General features: G+C 36.1%; 1 long non-coding RNA gene across 1 annotated transcript; it reads right to left on the minus strand.

The window, feature by feature from the left end:
• Positions 1-388: 388 nt before the first annotated feature.
• LOC147519600 (uncharacterized) lies at positions 389-4,440 on the minus strand. Its single transcript, XR_015214263.1, has 6 exons — positions 4,308-4,440; positions 4,162-4,204; positions 3,984-4,087; positions 2,023-2,168; positions 858-891; positions 389-689 (listed from the first exon to the last, which is right to left on the minus strand). It is a non-coding gene; the product is annotated as an uncharacterized LOC147519600 (long non-coding RNA).
• Positions 4,441-21,133: the final 16,693 nt, after the last annotated feature.

A 21,133-nucleotide genomic window follows, 5' to 3' on the forward strand; every position in this document is an offset into this window, starting at 1 on the left:
CCCATCGCGAATGACCGTGGCAAACGCAGTCGCAAGTGCCATAGATAATGACCGTGGGAATAGCCGTAGCAACTACCACAGCTCTCGACCATGGCATAAGCCGTGGCAAGTGCCATAGATAATAACCATGGCATAATCCGTTGCAATTATTTTTGTGAGAGATAAAAGTTGTGGCATAATCCGTGGTAAAAGTACCTCTACCACACATCTTTTTGCGTTATCTACGGACATTGGCCGTGGCTAAAACGTTTTAGAATTAAAAAAAAAAACAAAAATAAGATATATATATATATATATATATATACACTAGTTTTATCCACTTTTGCCTTTCAATCCAACTAATAATCCATCCATCCTAATAACGATATTACAAAGAAGCCACATTCTCAATCAAAATTCCTTTGCCGAATAATAGATAAAGAGATGAATATTCATACAAGTAAAAAAAAATATATATATATGTAGCGTTTATTACCACAAGCTCAATATAATATGAATTTCCAAATAGTTTTCAATATATTTCATCGCCCCGTACAAGTAACAATGCCTTAGTTCACCTCGCGCATGTTTCTCTGTTACGTTTTATCATTCCCTTGCACTTGAATACTTTCGAAAATGATTTGAAGTCCGAGCTTCATAGAACCCTAGCCTTAATACCTTTTCATGAGCATCCACCTGCATTCAAATACCTACATACAAATGAATCACAAGGAAATGATATTAAAGTCAAAATCCCATAAGTCTAAAAGTCAGAACCTAGTTGAATGGAAAACCATAATTTGAAGAATTCTACTACTCCAACTTTATATCAACAGTAATTCATGAAGTTTGGTTGTCATCAACTGCTACATGCTTACATAGTTATATCAACATCCATTCCCTCGTATCATCCTACAAATATAGTCAGACATATATGTCAGAAATAAATCTTCATGTATATTGTGAAGAACATAAAATGATACAACGTTTAATAAGATGCATGTGTAATTCAATAGAACTTGAGATAAGAAACAGTCCTTGGCTTTAGCTTACCACAGTAGCAGGTCACACTTGACTACAAGTAAACGGAAGTGAAAACAAGAGAAGCTCCAACATGATACTATTAGCAAGTGAAAACATAACTTCATTGCGACCACAATAGTTTTTGGCATTCATATACTTTTAACACCAGTTATCAACCCAAGGACCATCAACGGAAGATAGGGACTATCATGCAGACTTGATTGTCATAATAATACTTATGCATTTTTCATCATTGCATTTACTCTCTTGAAGTGAAAAATGTTATGTCAAGTGTATATCCCTGCACATAATCATAATCTAACCATTTACAACTGAGACTCCACACTTTGGATTTAGTGACTGCTTATCGCCTTCTCTATAGACAACACATGGTCATTGCTTAAAGACCCATTCACATGTTAATAAGCAACATGAACTGAAAGACTGTAGGGATGAGAAATGTTTTCGTTAAGTTCTTTCATGCAATGAAGCTGATGGAGAATTCCTTCCCCAACTCTATTCTTTTCTGGGAAAGAGATAAGTTGGATGTAATCGAGGAAAAAGTGAAAAATTGTACTACAAGGCTTTCTTCAGAAGTTCACTGACACATATTCCTTAAGGTATGACCCACTTCAATTGCACACAATCAATTATATTAATTCTCTCTTAGGGTTTAAGAAACCCGGTCTCAAAACAAAACCCGACCTTTCTATAAGCCTTCACAAACTCCAAGACGATTACAAAATCTCTTCATACAATTCGACAAAGTTGGTGATGTAAAACCCGTTATTTTATAATTACGTTCTAGAAGAGCTCATTATTTTGCTTGACCACATCTGCATTTCAATGATAACACATGGTTTACGGACTATAGTTAATCCCTAAAAAGAGATGAGGAAACAAGTGAAAAACTTAAATGAATATATAGAAAATTTTATTTTGGTAGATTAACTATCGCCGATTTCACTCACGGAGAGTAATACTTCCAAATAACTTTGAATTAAGGTAAATATTCTATACCTTGGAAAATGGACGGTGTTGTCTGGAACTCTTGCCACATTCCATGATGAGTAGCAAGATCGAAATTAAGGATTTTGGCAGCAAGATATGCAGCTCCAGCAACAATATGATGAGGTTTAAATGGAAGCCATAAAGAACTTTAGAGCCTGCCAAGAAAAGAAAAGAAAAGCCGAGCTTAGTTGCCTGATAGGACTGTATAAAATGTACAACCCCATGATAATTTAGGATTTGAAAAATAAATACTGTGTAACCAACCATTTTCACGAAGTCTATAAATGAACAGGGTAATGTCTTGCAAATCGGTATTTCCACATCAACAGAGTCTATATCAGTCTCACAGGGACAGAGGAAAGTTAAATCTAAATTATATATTCCCAAACATGCAAAGCAAGCCTGACTATTTAACATTCTTATCCTTACCAACTATTAAAGCAGCCACCAAGTGGAAAATTAGCCAAGAATCTTCTGCAAATGCTGACAGAGAACCAAAACTATAGCAAAATGACAGGCTCAATTTTGATTCTCCAGTGGTCCATCCGGACACAATTCAATACGATAAGTATTGCAAATTTACAAAGCAATATAAGAGAATAGATGTCTCAAAGTGCATGTCTGCATCTTCTGCTCAATGGTTTACTAATTGAAAAGCATGCCAAATGCACGCATCATGTTCATGGCCCAAACTTTTAGGATAACATAATGCAGGACATAAAGGTCGAAGTCGGGAATTTGGAATGTGTGATGCAAGGGACCAAGAAACATGCACACATGCTCAGGATACTAGTGAAATGGGTGCCACCACCACCACTAGAGAAAGTTGTACTGAAGGTCCACTAGTATACATTAGACAACCAAAAACAACAAATGTTATATACGATAATCAGATAATGCAAAGGTATCTATGTAAATATTCCATTATAAATAAAGTACAAATGCAAATTCTTTTGTAGGAGTAAGAGAAACACTACAATTAGGTTTTTGAAGCTGACGACCTAGCTTCTCTATACAATTGTAATGAGGATAGCTTAATTTGTTTTGTCCCTCCTCTGGACTTTGTATCAGACAAGATTGTAAGGGAGGAGATTAATGATAGATTGAACTCTAGGAGGATTCAATAAATACAGGTGAGGGTCTGCCTAACCCTAGCTTAATCTTAAAAAAAAAAGCCAAAAAAAAGTTTTGAAATCCAGTAATCAGAAACATAGTTTCCTGGACCTGTTCACAAATACTTAAACCAAACTAGAACCAAGACAATATAATAACACAAACCAAGATTATAAATTTCACCTTTTGATATATCAAATACAACAAACTTGGCTATTAGAAAACATACTCAAAGGAACTATATATAGTCAATAAAGATACACTTAACTAATTTAAGGATCTGGGAAAAGGAGTTCGTAAATAGGTTAAAAAAGTTCATGATTAGCTGATTCATTTTCTTAAGCATGAGTACATTTTAGGCTAGTTACATGTTAAATGAAGACAGTAGTATGACGCGATACTTCGTGATCCGTCCCCCCGTCTAGACAACAATGGAGAAATAATAATAAATCATACTAACATATATAAATATTGAGGATTTATGAAACATATAATTCAGTTTTCCAGTTTCATGGACAACCAGATAATTAGCCAGACTACTATCATTACTGTACATACTACCCCAAATGATGGGGAAGGTGCCCTTTGACTAACTATTCATGGAATTGAATAGAAGTCACAACTAAATAATTTAAGCTACTCAATAATTTAAGACCAAACCTAAAATGTTTAACAAATTGGACACAGTAGATACAAAAGCATGGTGTAGTAAAAACCAAAGGTTAACTAAATAATAATAAACAGTGACGTGAACAACAAAACATAGAGCCTATAGTCTCAGTAGTAAAACAAATCGCGAGCACTTTTAAGTTTTCAAATCCACCAAACAACAATAAAGTGCACAAACAGAGCGATACCTCATTACCACTAGCACAATATCCTCTGAGAAAACCTTCACAAACAGGAGCATTTGGGTTTACATTCACATGCCTATATGGACAACTCTCGTTCGTGCATAATCCTGTTAAAGGAGTGTTAGAACTTTAGTGTACTTAAGATCATGTTCAACCAATATAACAGAGAACAACAATTCACCTTGTAAGAAATATGAACAGTCCGACATTCTTTCTGGAATGACCTGCATTATAAATCAAAACAAATTTTGAGCAACTTAAACAAAATCAATTGATAACTTACATAATTTATAAGAAATCCCTTTGGTATGACAATATGTAACCCACCTTATGAGTCAATTTGCAGCTAGGATTGGAACGAAGCCTTTCGGAAACTTTGTGCATACTGCAATTTTATCGGGATCATGAATGTATAGACACTTTCCATCACCCTTGTTGCATTTCCCAAATCTTGTGAAAATTTGACAATCTTGTTGTTTTCTAGCCAAACGTAATCTAGCGATTGTGCAAACTCCAAAGAAATTTTCTCACTTGCCAAGAGGCGACAAGTTTCTTTGGATCCCTAACAAGCTGGTTACCATTGCCAAGTCGGATGTATCTGCACAATAAAATAAAATAAAATAAAAAATGGGATATAAATAAATAAACAAATTAATTAAAAAACACACACACACACACACACAAACAGAAACAGAAACAGAGATCAAAGTTTGATGTTTTTTGACATCCCTCTAACATCTGTACATTAGCTTAAGGCGCTCTACATAAAATATATTCATTTCAAAGGAAGCTCCTATTATTGTTTTTATTCAAAGAAACTGCAAAGCATAAAAATACCTTCGAGAAAATTATAAGAAATTTAATCTTCCATCCTAATTTGAGATGTTCCTATCCACTCAAAAACATAAATACTAGAATAAAACGAAACATACTCATTATTGTCAATCAGCAATCTCTTCGGGATAAAAGAGTTACTAGTTCCCTTTCCTGATTGGATATCAACAACACAAGATAAATTCTCATCTGCATAAATCACAAGAGGAAAAAGACATGTGGATGATTCTATGAACAAAATAAGTAATATGGTGATTAAAGAGCAAAAACAAGAGTATATAAGAAATTTTAAATAACAAGTACATCGCATGATGACAATGATATCCTTAAAAACAGAGCTTGTACACCATAAATTGATATCCAAAATAGTATATGTTAGTTATACCAAGATACTGCCCTGACACGCTATATATACAAAATAGTATATATACTAGCTCAAACCAAACCCAAAAATTTGGGCCAAGTCATCACCTTTTATTATTAATATAACCCTATACAAAGACCTACTACATAGTGGATTAGTGGCCCTATGTGAACTGAAAGACATTTCGCTCCAACAACTTCAAATTAGTAAGCAATAACCTCCCTACAGGCCAAGAAGAATAAGGAAAAAATAGACAAGTTTTATGTCGCTCACAGTTCTCTCTAGAAAAGACAGTGACTGCTGCTAGGGAAGAAACTTAGAAATTTAAATCCTCCTTGGTATTTCTCCTTAAGAAACTGCTAAAACCTTTCTTGCTTTGCAGGACCACCTTTGAAAGGTTTTACACGTTATGGAGTATCATTCTATACATATGACAAAAAATTGTTGTCAATGACGTAAGCAGGCACTAATGCACTATCAATATAGATGTACTTACAATGACTGGCCTGCAGAAAATTCCCATCTCCACATCACGGACTGGTTGGAATTTTCTGGATTCTAAGAAAAACCTCCAGAAAACTCAAACCTCTCAGGCTACGAAAAATTCTCACCTTCAAGAAACTATCAAGAGATTCAGTGTTCGTTAGAAAAAAAAAAAATGGATAATTATCAAAGTAACATAGCTATACGCAATACTTACCAAACACTTGAATTGTAGACATTATCTTATTCAACTCGGGAACTAAATCTGCATATTCTTGTGCTTCAAGGGACAGGTGAGGTTGTTTTCACTTCATAACCTGCAAAAACCAATCAGTTCCACCTTTTCCCTCCTCCTTTATCTGGGATTGGGACCAACAACATAAATATCTAGTTTGCGTTGGCGAAACTAAAAGGGGTTAGATTAGTACAACGAATCCCGCCACCTGAAAAAGTAAACAAACAACCACACAATTGCAAGTACCACATATAGCACAACCAAAATATCTATAAAACAAGCTCATCCAACATATAACACAACCAAAATATCCATAAAACAAAATAACACATCGGAAGTATCCATAACAAAACAACGTATCCAGAAAACAAAGTAACATGTCCAAAATCCTGACTTGACTAATACAAAATAAAATACTTCCAAATCCAAGATGAAAATGACACTATATGTCTACTAAAAAAGGGGAACTGGCCTTTAACAACGAGGGGGGAGAAACTGCAGAAATTCCTTAGGCCAAATAACATGTCCCTGCCCAACTTGACCAAGGGTACGAAAGTGATTATAGGGCTCAGGCAATTCACAAGAACCTATAGTAATCGCCTCAATGTAAACTAAGAATTTTCCATCCCCCAAAGTTCCATCTCCAATCTTAAATGTTGGATCAACTTGTTTCACCCTCCCAGATGCAACCTTTCTCAAGGGCCGAAAGGCTCTCACATTGACTTCAGCATTCATGTAATCAGCTCCCTTCAAAAATAGATAAAAAATAAAATAAAATAACATTAGTTAAAATTTCAAATACACAAACCATTAAATTTTACTATTACTATGAGAATAAAATAAAGTCATAATGTTATTCGCACTGAGAGAATATATCATGTGATCCAGAAGAAGAGGGTCCAACAGGGGAATTACATGTGGGTGGCATTTGGCGGACAAGATTTTGCACCGTTTCATTAATCTGATTTACTTTTCCATCAAATGAGTCCTTCAGCTCATCAATTTTCTTTTCAAACTGATTTTTTAACTCCACAGTGACCTTAATCTGTTTCTGATATCTCTTCCTATAAGGAACTGAATGCTTAAATGAAGACTTAGAGACACTAGAATCCATGACCCGCATGCGTCCTCTTGAGTCTTTACCAACAACCTGTGTACTTGGAGATTTTAATTCGAGGAATAAAAATAAAATTGAGCAAAGTATAAATTCATACCTTTGTCACAACATCATTGTCGCATGCTTCAAAGTCGGAGTTGGAGGTCGTGTTAGAGTTCAAAGGGGAATGTTGAGAAATCCTATCCTATTCAATGGAAAACATAAAAAAAATCTAAAATCATATAGATAACATAGATGTATCACTGACTAAACATACACTTTTAAATAGTATATATATATATATATAATTGACTAAGCATCCAAGAAAAAAACATATAAAATAAAGACTTACTGCCAAACTCTGTCGTTGGGGTGTACCAGTTTTTTTAAGTGTGTGCATTTCTACATACATATCACCCCGATCAACTTCTTCCACCGACACACCTTGTTCCTTTGCAATTTTACGGCGATAAACTTGTGTTGGTGTCCTCCCCCCACAGTTTGGTTCAATTTGCATTTACCGGTTCGAATATTTCTCACACTTAATGCCTACATAACATACACAAATTAAGTTACAGTTTGCTTTGCACCTTATAAGCTAGTAAGGACAGTGCATATCGTATAGTATATCATTAGAATGTCTAAGACAATACCTTAAATTCATCTGAATGACAATGATTCACAAAAGCCTTCTAATCCTCCAAAGGGATTCCGTCTGGTGCCTTCATTTTCACAATTTCTGGATCCTTACCAGCAACATATTTCTTTTTCGGTTCACCCTTGTGGCTCCTCCATGCGGCCATGACTTTATCCCGAACATACTTACAGTCTACCCCCTTGTCTTCGTCACCATTAACAAATACAAAAGTGTCGTTCAAACTTTTAATGATTTTGTTATAGTGAGTTCCTTTACTAAGTTTCATCATAGTTGGCCAATCCTTATAGAAACATGGGATCTCACAGTCCGCAAGGCGAGCCGCTTCACTAGATAACTCACGACACCTTCTTCGGGAAAATCAGCTGGTTATAGATATTAAGCCAAAGTTCAATTCTCTGCCCCTCTTCCAAATGATCGGATATAGTTAGAGTAGGACCTCTAGTGTTATCTGAGCGCGGTCGTGAAGTAGCAGACCCACCTGATAATGCAAAAACTGATGATGTTATACAAGGATGAAATGGAAATAATTAACTTAATAAGATAATCATGAATTATTAACTAATTACAAGTGTTAGTGTTAGGGGAGTCCTCTAATGGGTGAGCTGAATCTGGGGATGTGCTACTAGCCATAGTACAAAGCGACAACTAAACTCTACAAATTAAACAAGTACTTGCATATACAGTTAAGTTAATGATCAATACAATAAGGATCAATGTACAAATAACAAAAAATGAATTCATAAATTAGTCAAAATGTGAAACACTAATTTAAAAATGTGAACCACTAATGTAACGCCCGTATTTTTTTATACGTATTTTTCTATTTATTAATTAATTAAATTATTTATTTTAAAAATTCGTCGGATTGGACTCGGGATACGTGGGCCTGGTTTTGGGCCCGAGTCGGTGTTGGGCTTGGGTTTCGGACCCAAGTATATAAACACATTGTTCTGGAAAATAGGGTTAGGAGAATAATACAATAATGAAAATGGAGGCAGAGAAAGAAGCTGGTTTGCTGGAGAGGTGGAGCGCGACGGTTTGGACTACGGAGGATTCATCGGGTTTTAATTCAGGTGAGTAGCTATTTTGCTATTTCACCGAATTTATAGTTTTCCGTGTACCGGTGTATTCTGTTAAAAGTTTCTGCTCCTGTTTTCGGTTTAATTCATCCTATCATCGTTAAAATTTGGTTAAACTGTCGAATTATAATACTGTAGGGGTGTCTATCTTTATTTTAACTGTTGGAAGCTCTGAACAATGTGTTAATGGCGGCCAGTACCGTTATGTTAACTGTGGTGCGTGAGTGGTTATTCTTTATTTGTTTTCTCGTATCTAGACACAGACACAGCCCACGTTTCATTTACTGAAGAACCATGTTTCATTTACTTTTCATGCCGCTCATGTTTTTCTGTTCAACAATGGTTCTTCCTGTACTTGTGTAAAACTCTGTAGATTTGGTAGAACCGTGAACACCCTTAGGTGGTGGTGAAGGGAGGCGTGAGCCCCCAACCCCCTCCTCTGTCAAAAACGCCATTTCTGGCATTATTGTGATACTGAGGAATTTGATTGTTTTGAATTTATTTCGTGTAGTTTGAACTGTGATTTGGTATGGTGGGTTGGTCTAGTGTTGGTTGTGGAGGTTGGATTTGTGTGAGGGCTGTCGGAGGTGGTTGACGCCATCAATGGCGGCGCGATTTGGCCGAATTCGCGCTGGTGCGCTGGTGAGGGGGAGATGAGATCGAGTTTTGTGTATTAAAGATGTTGGGTTTTTCTTTAGGAGTCCAACCGCTTGGTTGGAATGAGTAGGCGATTGGAACTTGTGGTGGCCGGATTTTGGTGCTGGTGGTGGAAGAGAATGGGTGAAGAAGATGAACTGTTGGGGCTTGGGCCTTGGGCCTTAGCAAGGTTAAGTTGGTTGGGCCAGTTCTAATTTTGTTGTGGTTGGGCCCGATTTTAGTTTAAGTTGTTATGGGCCGGACTACATTAGTTATGTTGGGTCAGTTCTCTTTGTTTCTTTGGGCCGACCCAATTAAAGTGTTGGGCGGTTCAAATTAAGTTGTGGACCAGTTTTGGTTTTGATTGGGCGGTTTCAAGTCAAATTTTGGTAGAACTTCGGTTGTGTTTTGGGCGAGTTAAGTCTAAAAGTTTTTTGGGCGGTTTCTAAATATTCTTTCAAGGCGGTCCATAGGACTTAAAATAGATCTATTTGGGGTTTTCAACTTTTAGACTTTTCGGGTTTAAGGGTTGGGCTTGGCGAGTTAGGTCCGAACCATTACCTTGGTCATGAGCCTATGAGCCATGCATGCTTTGACCTTAGCCATGAACAGTGGCATTTTATGACTCAACTTGTCGAACATGGAAACGACAGTTTGATTTTTGACAATGATGATTTGAAACCGACTATGGCGTGTTGATTTTGACTTTGACCATGATGTGTTGACCTTGACCATGATGGGTTGACTTTGACTTTGACCATGACGTGTAACCTTTGACTTTGACCATTTTAACTTTGGAATGTTGACTTTTTCCCGTTTTTCACATATTTAAGAATATGGACAAATATAATAATAAAATATTATCGAACATCATATAACGCTTGTTTTGTCATTATCGAATTAAGATTTGAGTAGTGAGTAAAACTTATGTGTAAAGCTTATATATATTGGGCTTTGATTGTGGACCGTATTATATGTTGGATTGTTTAATTGCTAAATTATATGTTGTAAATTGTATGGACAAATCAAATGCTAAAATCTTATGTTGGAAGCTTATATATAAATTTGGTGGTCATTATCTAATTAAGATTTGACGTTGATATTGTGACATTATATAATATGTTGGGATATATATATATATATATATATATATATATATATATATATATATATATATATATATATAATGCAATATGTTTGGGAGAAATAAATGTATAAATATATCCATTATTATATATATGAGATGCTACTATGAGGGTAAATAAACGATTGGTGAATATTTTATATATGTGAGATTGTGGCTTAGTGCAATAATGTATTTGACAGTGCAATAACGTGATATAGTGAACGCGTTTATGAGTCATAAATGTATGACACCTGAATAAATTACGTAACGAAAATCCTAGAACCTGACTACCACAACTCATGTGATCTGCCCTGTGTGGGCGTATTTGATATATAAGATGTTGATATATAAGATGTTGTATATATATGAGATGTTGATTGACCCATGTGTTGGGCAATCGTAGCGAATAGTGGCTTGATATATAAGATGTTGATATATAAGATGTTGTATATATATGAGATGTTGATTGACCCATGTGTTGGGCAATCGTAGCCGAATAGTGGCTTGATTATTCCGTTCGCAAAATAGAACGAGATGCTGATATTTTATGCGAATAGTGGCATTACTTACATAATTGCTTCCGTGTGAGGATTTACTCCGGTGCGGCATCCCATTTCGAGGGTGGTTACGCAGCGAGTGGTTCATTATTATGGGGGAGGCATGTGGATGTACATGTTCGGCGTTGGGTAGCGATTGTGGTAGCCAGGGAAACTAGGTAAGACATAGATACGACGTGAATTTTAGGGACACACAAAGAAAGTCTAAACTAATATAATTATGGTAATATGTTGGTAAATGATATACCTCTAGATAGATGATTGTATATGTTTGGCTGGTTAGTAGTTTAGTTAGAACCTAAGGCGCCTCGTGGAGGAACTAAATGCATTTTTATTATGTGTATGGTATGTTGTATTAGTTGTTGGAAGTTAAGGCGCCTCAGTGGAGGAACTACCTGCCTAGATTATTGTACTTAAGGATGTTGTTTTAGTTGTTGAAAGTTACGGCGCCTCGGGGAAGGAACTAACTGCCGTATGGATGGTGTATATATATGTATAATTATATTTTGTATTTTAGAGCTACTCACACCAGCATTTTTATAATACTGACCCGATTTGCATGTTTGCTTATCGGGTGTGCTCATTAAATGAACACAGTTGATAAGTCTTGACAGGTTTAGTGTTGAAGATGATTGGTTGCTGCTTGTGGCTTGTGGCTTGCGTTAGCGTTGCATCTCAGGATATGTTTTGTTTTCCTTTGAGGTGATATAGAGTTTCAGTCGAGACAAAGTTATTTGTATTTTCATTTGTAAATTTTTGTAATGAAGAAGACTTTTGTTTAAGTTAAAATTTTTATTGGTTTTATTTATCCGCACATTTAAACTGTTTATGGGTTTTTGGGAATTGAGAGTGCGTCACACCTCGGAGATCGAAGAGTCGGGAACAAATAATGTTTTTCCGAATTCTGTCGAAATTCGGGGTGTGACAACTAATTTAAATATGAATTCAGAAAAAGCAGCAAAACAGGTTTAAATATGTAATTCTCGGAACAAAACACTTCATATAATAAAATAACATCTCATTTCTTTCTAGGTCTTTTTTCTTCGGTTGATAACCTCAACAGCAGCAACCATATTCTCTTCATTAAGGATCAACTCATCCTCCATACGTTTTGGAATTATAGGCCTCGCGAACAATTCATCCACAACTATATTTTCTGACACTACTCTTGTTGAGTCCATATCAGAGTAAACCTTTCTTGGAACCTCAATAACCACATGCCAATCAAGATTGACTGGGTCTTTAGAGTAAAAGACATGGGATACATGCTCAGTAATAATGAATGGCTCGTCATTCATTTGAGATGAACCAAGCATATTGGATAGATTGACCAACAACAGTTTTGACTCGTTATCCACCTTTACACCATTAGGGAGCTTAACCCAATCGCACTTGAATAACACTGGTTTGTAATCAGTATTTGGGTACTCCAATTGAACAATTTTCCTAAGAACACCATAGTATTCACCAGATGCTTCTATAGGATTTTTATCCTTAGCACTCGAAGCGAAAGGTAGTTGGGCACTTGGTACAAACTCCTTTGTTTTTGGTTTCTTCTAGTCAACTCATAATCTTTGGTGACAAATAAAAACCATTGACTGCATACTTCTCATATGTTATAGCAAAACGTGTTGGTCCCCTTGCTATTTCTATAAGCTCGTCATCTTTCGGGTTTTGAACATCAAGTTGTCTCCTTAACCATGGCATGAACTTATCTTTTTAGGTACTTTGAACTGGCCAGACTTTCTTCCTGTGTTTCTCTTGCAGACCTCGAGGAAGTTATTGTACTCTCTGTTCAATATCATTAATAAAAGCACAATAAATAATATAAAAATATCTATTTGGTAATTGAAAAATACATACACGTAAACTATAATAGACTTACTTCTCCCACATTTCATACTTTGGATGACTTTTCAATATCCACTTACGTGCTTGCTCCCACTCAACACCCTCTAAAAGGTAACGTTTACTTGGACCAAGAGGACCTACTTCATTAACTTCATCGAGCAAACCAGGAGGCATTGTTACCTTAAAACCCTCGGTGCACTCTTCTAGCTTTTGAAGGAGGCCACCCCCTCCTTCGTATCCTCTGCAGTATATCATTGTCTCCTCCTTCAAGTATCGCTCAACAATGCAACCTTCTGGGCGTGCTTTATTCATAACATAATCCTTGTACTGCTTCATTAACCTTTAAATAACAAAACTTAAATAGAAAGTACGAGAAATAAAACCAAATAATCATGTGAAAAGTTTTTGATCTAAGTATACCTTTCAAAGACATACATCCATCGATAGAACACTGGTCCTAACACGCGGGCCTCATAGGCTAAATGAATGGAAAGATGCATCATTATGACAAAAAGCGATGGAGGACACATCTTCTCAAGCTCACATAAGGTTCTGGCCATACCCATCTCAAGTATAACCAAAGAATCAACATCAATTCTCCTCGAGCATAAAGCACGAAAAAAAGTACAAAAACTCAATATAACAGCCCGGGCCTCCTTCTGATCTTTATATGCGTGTTGGATCAATAGAGGAAGCAAATGTTGCATTAGAATGTGATAGTCATGAGACTTCATCCCTTTCAGTTCCATGGACCCCTCATTGACAATAATCCTCCAATTGCTACTAAAACCAACAGGTACGCGCATGTTTCTTAAGGTGGTAAAAAACAAAGACTTCTCGGCAGGTGTAAGACATAACACTCCACGCTTTTTACGATTATTGTCTGTCACCCAATACTTCTTCTTTATCCCTAAAAGTTTCAAGTCTTTGCGTGTATTGAGATTATCTTTGGTTTTTTTCGTGTCCAATATCAAAGCAATAAGAATTTCACATAACGTTCTTCTCGGTGCATCACATCAATGTTATGAGAAACGGGGAGTTCTTCCCTAATATGGAAGAAGTTTAGAAAATATTGATCGCTTCAAAAACTAGAATCATCGTCCACATATTCCCCAACCACATCTTCTTCATCCTGAGTCACCACCTCCCCGTTTCCTTTTCTTTAACTTTCCCATTTCACTTTGAGATTCTCGAAGTTAACTCTTTAACCTTCTCCCCGCATACAAACGCTAGGGTTGTGACTGAGCTCTTCTTCCTTGTTGAAAGTAGATTCTCTCACATCAAGTCTATTTGGATCTAATTGCGGCAAAAATCGCCTATGACCAAGGTAAACATTTTTTCTCCCATGAACAAGTCTCACGGTAGATGTATTTTAGACCACAAAGGGGACAAGCATATCTCCCCTTAGTCCTACATCCGAGAGATGTTCTCAAAAGTTGGGAAGTCGTGAATTGTCCATAAGAGAACCGCGACGCATATTGAAGACATCACCCCTATTAGTATCTTTGACTAACACTCCTTTATCCCACAAGGATTGCAATTCATGGACCAACGGCAGTAAATAAATATCTATATCATTACGAGGGTTGTCGCCGCGTCCCTCAATGAGCAAGCTAGCATAGTGAATTACGGTTTCATACATAGCCAAGGAGGGAGGTTATATGTGACACACATCACTGGCCAAGAACTATATGATGTGTTTTGCATTCCAAAGGGGTTGAACCCATCAGTGGCAAGGCCCAATCGAACATTATGTGGCTCGGAAGAAAAGCTTGGGTATGTCCTATCAATGCGTTTCCAAGATGATGAGTCAACTGGGTGACCCAACTCACCATCCCCCAATCTATTTGTGGAATGCCAACACATAGCTTTGGCTACCCAACCAACACCGTACATTCTCTTCAACCTATCCCCAATTGGAAAGTACCGCAACTGCTTCGCAGGTAGTCTTACACGGTTTTTTCTCTCTTCAATTGTTGCAATTTTATATCTCGACACCTTACAAGTAGGACATTCTTGTAACAATTCATTTTTCTTCCCCCAATATAAAATACAATCATTTGGGCATGCATCGATCTTCTTATAAGTTAGCCCCAACTCCTTAGCTAATTTTTCAGATCGATACGTGTTTTTCGAAACTTTATTATCCACGATAATATTTGCCTTTTAAGTAATCAAGCAACTCGGTAAAACTTATGTCGGACCACCCACGTGTAACTTTGATTCTAAACAACTTTATGACAAACCTTAAGACGGTTGAAATTCTTGCAACCGGGATACAAAGCACTCATGTCCTCTTCAAAGTTCTTATCCGAAAATATTGATTCAAAGATTATCAATGCCGGTGCCTCTCCATTATCAACTCCGAGACCTCCAAGAAATGAATCTAACTCTTCACCACCAAATTCTTTCAACCACGGTAGTAAATGCATCATTTATATTCATCTCATGCAGATTAGAGTTCCCATGGGACTCCACATTCGGATCATGTCTTTCTTCACCATGAAATATTCAGTGTAAATATATTGGGTCGAATCGGTTTTTATAGATGTGATACCTCACGAGTTTGTAGGTTTTTGATTTCCCTCCATTTTTATACACACGACAAGGACACGACATTAAAAGCTTGTTACGGTAGTTTTTACCACAAAGTCCATAAAATAGTTTACCCCATTTATAAAGCGGGTGTCATGGCGAGCCTAAATTGACCCAACTACTTCTATCGGTTGGAGAAAACCCTCCATGACGTATCTACAAATAAACAAGAATCACACAAGTTCAAAACTTCAAACTATATACAAGATAAATAACATGATCCATTCATGAATAAACCTATCCCAAACCCTCATCTCAAGCAAAAAATGTCTAACCAAATTAACAAAATCTTTAAAAATGAATTATTTTTACCGGACTAGCAAAAATCACATAAATATGTATTTAAAACCTAAGCAATTTGTAATGAAAAAAAAAATGTAACAGATAAAGCAAAAAAGACAGTAACTAACCAAACAAATATCAATGTAAATCCATTTTTGAAATAAATAAATGTGTGCAATATGCTCAAAATAAGAAAACTAAAACTCGGCCATCTAGGGAGGTCACATTGATTATAAAAAAATATATATTAAGAGAGCATATCCAAATAAGCTAAATTGAAAATTAAATAAACCCATTTCACATAGTTGTTTTATTCACTTATACAACCAATAACAAAATACATTTAATAGTTTGACATCTCACCTCCGTAGTAAGTAAAACACTACAAGAGAACCCTGTAAGCATTAAGGCGTACCTTCTTGTGCTGAAAAAAATGTGTACAATTAAATATGTTTCTATCTATATGTTTCAAACCAACAAAGAATCAGTAATTTAATAGTTATATATTAATACTATATATAGTTAGAAAAAAAAAATTGTTCTCTGAAAAAACATCCATGAAACAAATAGTCAAGGAAAAACAGTCAAAAGCAGTAATATAGCAGTAACATAGCAGTAACATGATCAAAACTTAACAAACTTCAACCTTATTTTCATCACAAACTAACAATACCATCTTTAATTAATTATCAGCAAACCATCAATCATACAAGTTAAAATTAGCAAACAAATCAAGCACTCAAATCTCAAACCGAACTAAACCAGTGAGAACAGCAACATCAACATATAAATAAATCAAATAAATGAAACCTAATGAACTAACAGTGAAAAAGCAAAAGCCCAACTTAAAAAAGTACTAACTTTAATCTAACGTACGTCAAATATCAAACTACAATTTCAATCAGTTTGTTGGTAGTACGTACAACGCACTTAATTCCAAAGTGAAAATCGTATGTAAGTTGAGATAGAAAAGAGGAGTTTTGATTACCGATACTTCGAAGATAACGTTGAAGGCAATGAAGACCAAGAGTTTGATTTTGTGTATTTAGATCAACTTGGTATGACATCAACCTTCAATCACAAGACCTTCTGCAGTCAGTCGTTAATTGGCGGGAACTATGGTCTGTTGAATACTACAAACTTTGTCCCCAACCCAAATTACTATAAGTATGTCATTGCCTCATTGGAGTGAAACCTTGTCTTTTTTTTTTTCGATAATAAGTGAAACCTTGTCTTAATCCAGTCATTTGCATGTAAGATATCTATTGTTGCTGTTTTGATTTCTAATACCTCTTTCTTCCCCTATCAGTGCTCTTCTTTGGCACAAATTAATGGGGAAGAATGTTCTTCGGGCTACTTATAACGGCTCCCCTCACTTGCGCGTGTACTCTCATTGTTCCAGGACCAAGGTATAGTTTTAATCTTTATGTTTATATACAGGTATCTGTCTTTTTTCCATCCAGTTGTTTTTTTATTGTTATCCTTTGAGTTGTCAAGAATAATAACAAAAAAAAACACCCTTTACTCAATTTCCATCCAAAACAAAAAAAAGGAGAAACCTTTAATAAAATAAACACTTAAAAATTAAACAGTTGTAAGCATTACCTTTGATGTTTGATGAGAGAAATCGTGAGAGAAGCGGTAGTGACTTTAACTGTTAGCGGAGGTGGTGATGGTGGGCTAATTGAAAGGGAAGAAGATGAGAGAGATGGTGACAGAGGCGGTGGAATCTAGAGGTGAGATTAGTTTCTAAATTTCTCAATATTTTGAGTTTTTGGGCTGAAAATTTTAGTGCTTACCAAAATTTTGGAGCAATTTTGGATCTATGACGGGCGCCAGATAGCCGTGGGAGAGAATAGATAGTGTCAAGGATCCGATCCAACAAGTCCAAACCGTGGGGAACACCTACACGCATCGACCGCGGAGAAAGGTTGCAAAATATCGCCAACCCATGCTACTACAACTATTACAATACCAATGGAGAACAACCGCGGGCTAATTATCCCAAACTTTGGTCCGCGGGCAAACGTTTTGGTCATCCGTGGCTAAAGCCCTATTTTCTTGTAGTGATTGAAATAACCTTAAAGAATATTTAATTAGAAATTAGAAATCGAATGTAACTGGTCGAACTAACTTCAAAGCATAAATAACAAAAAGTTTGAAACTAGATACAAATGCATTGAACATCGAACTAACCTCTTAAAATAATTAATTGGAAATCAGAAACTGGATGCAAATGTATTGAACTAATCTGAAAAAGTAATTAATGAGAAATTGGAACCTGGATGAAAATACAATGAACTAATCTAAAAAATAATTAATGAAACATCAAAACCGGATGCAACCGCACTAAATTAACCTTAATGAATAACTAACGATAAATTATAAACTTGATGCAACAGACTATTTTGAATTAATCTCAAAAATAATTAACGGAAATCGAAACTTGATGCACCGTGCATTGAACTAACCTCAAAGAATAATTAATGAGAAATCAAAAACTAGATGCAATAACTACATTGAAGTAACCTCAATGAATAATTAATGTAAAATCGAAAACTTGACGAAATGCATTGAACTAACCTCAAAACATAGTTGTATTATTTGTAAAAGGGAATATAATGTCTCAACAAGTATAGTTTTGCATTTTAAATAGTGTTAATCATAATTCTTTTATTACGATTGAGAGTTTATTGTTATTCAAGTAGTTTCAATTAGGGTGTAATAAAGGGGCGGCCGGTCAATCAAGGGTCAAATAGTGATGGGCGGGGCCGGGAGGGTCTAGGGAATACATATCAGTGGTCCCCGACGGGCGGGCGGTTAAAGTGTCATGTCTTAGTACCACACCCGCCCTGTTTGGTCAACTTTAGGGGTGGGTTTTGGGGGTCATCCGGTCGGGTGAAAATTATCATTTTAACCCAATTTCACCCAAAAAAACTTTCTAATTCTGCAAATAATATATTTCCAATTCACAACATAGAGAAAAAATGGAATCAATCAATAAAAAATAAACAAATATAAAAAACTTGAACTTGAACCCAAAACCATATCGCAAATTTGAAACTTATTTCTCGTGATTTACCATTTGTAAATTGATTATTTTTCATAGCATGATAAAATGAAGATGGGAGTGAGGATCTATGGTACAAAACAATAAAATATAAACTAAAAAGAATTGAAATTAATACAAGGATGAATGATTCATCTTCTCCAAAAATTGAAAAGTTGAATTTGAACTTTTGATATTTGTCAAATGTTCAAACTTGAATATTATAAATTGATGTTGAACTCATAAGTTTGTGTTTATATTTCCCAAATATAAACAAAATACAAAAATATTAGATTTAGAGTCTTGAAATTGTGGGTACACGGGTTGGGTCAACGGCTTTTGACACGGTCTTTGGTTGGGCTTGACGAATGGATTTGAGCATAGAACCTACACCCATAGCCCGACCGCGTAAAAACGGTGGTGGGGCGGGCCGGGTCTATTTTCGGGTCAGTGCGAGTTTGGGTGGCGGGTGAAGACCGGGTACCCAACCGGATGATGAGTCAACGGTTTTTTTTTACACTCCTAGTTTCAATATTATCTTCACCACATTGAGCATTCTCATAAAACTTCAATTATTAAATCTAACAACTAAAAAAAGTCGATAGGTTTTATCAAGATTTTATATTTTCTTTTTATGAAGAGTGGTGCAAGAAATTTGAATGAGTGATTAATATAATTTTCATATATATCTCATAGCTCTACACAATTGCTAATATTTTTTTAGAATAATTTAATATAACGGCACCCGTTCGTAAGACGGGTTCGAAAACTAGTGACACCCAAAACACACAACTTATTGTGTGCTTTGTGGAGTGACGGCTATGCCATTTTGTGGCCTAAAGCGGTGGTGCGGTAGAATACGGTCTATATGCGTTAATGTTAGCAATTTTTTCTTTTACTTAAATTATTCAACTTTTGTATAACACCCCATGTTTTGATTCTTTTATCTTTCCTAATAATAATAATAATAGATAATAGATAAAATAAAATAGGATAAGTGTAAGTGAAAATAGGAGACGTGGGTTTATGGGATAAACCTTCTTCCCTATTTCGAGAGTTTTGTTTTTAACAGAAAGGAAACAGAATAGGGTTGGTAAAAAAAAAATAGCAAGGGTTTTAGAAAAAAAATGGAGTTTTACTGAAAGAAGAAAAGGTTTTGAACGAGGAAGATCGTCCTTTCGCGCAACAGTCGACTTCGGTCTTTCGGGATTTTTCCCGCTTTTGAAAAGCTGTTCGGTTTATAAATAGTGAGTAGTCTGACGATGTTTATTTTGTTTAATTATTGTTTCTGCTAAACATACCAGGAATACTGTTTTACATATTGGAGAATTTAAACCCGCCGAAGCCTTGGCCCGGTTGTTATCGGCGCCAACCCTCTAACTCAAGACGTCTTATTCTTTGTGGTGTTTGACTGATAGTTTTGTTAGAAATTTTGGTTGTGATGTATACTGTTGGTTAATTAGTAATTGATGTCGGTTTGGTTGTTTGAGTGTTGTGGAAGCTTGAACCGGCGTTAATGGAGGCGCCAGCCCATAGAAATCGGTACTGTTAACGATTTTGAAATCTTTAAATGTTATGATGTGGTGGTTGTGGGTTAGGTTATGTTTGGTGGCTAGTGTAGTGTGTGTGAGGGCTACAAATGGTGGTGGTGGAAGCTTGAAACAGATTGTTAATGGCGGATTGAACCAGATCTAGTTTTGATGATGGGTTATCGATTTAGGGAATTGAGCTTTTGCTTTTGTTAATGTGATAGGGTTTTTAACAAGGATTAAAACCGTTAGGTTGAAATGGGCGGAGGAGTAGAGATGGTGGTGGCCGAAATTTGGGCTGGTGGTGGTGGAGGAAGCCTGGAGAAGACAACATGTTCCATCTGTTGGGCCGGGCCGAAATGTTTAAGTTTTGTTTGGGCCGAAATCTAATTTTAGGTGTTGGGCCGAAATGGTTAAGTTTTGGTTGGGCCAAAACTCTATTAGTTTTCTTTGGGCCGGTTTCTAATTTATGTGGGCTGGTCCTTATGTCCCCAATTGGGTCAGGTGGAGTAGATAAGTGGGTTTTAGACCTTTGGGTTCTAAGGTTTGGGTTTGGGTTTGGCTAGTTGGGTCCGAACCATTACCTTAGTCATGAGCCATGCACATTGACCTTCGCCATGAACCATGGCTACGACCCCGAACCTGTTGAACATGGAAACGACAGTTTGACTTTGACAAATGACAGTTTGACTTCGATCATGATGTGTTGACTTTGACTTTGAATGTTGACCAGGGTTGACTTTGACCAGTTGACCCAATTTGACCTTTTATCTCGGATT

Source organism: Coptis chinensis, chromosome 2, assembly GCF_015680905.1.
Source record: "Coptis chinensis isolate HL-2020 chromosome 2, ASM1568090v1, whole genome shotgun sequence".
Lineage (NCBI taxonomy): Eukaryota > Viridiplantae > Streptophyta > Magnoliopsida > Ranunculales > Ranunculaceae > Coptis > Coptis chinensis.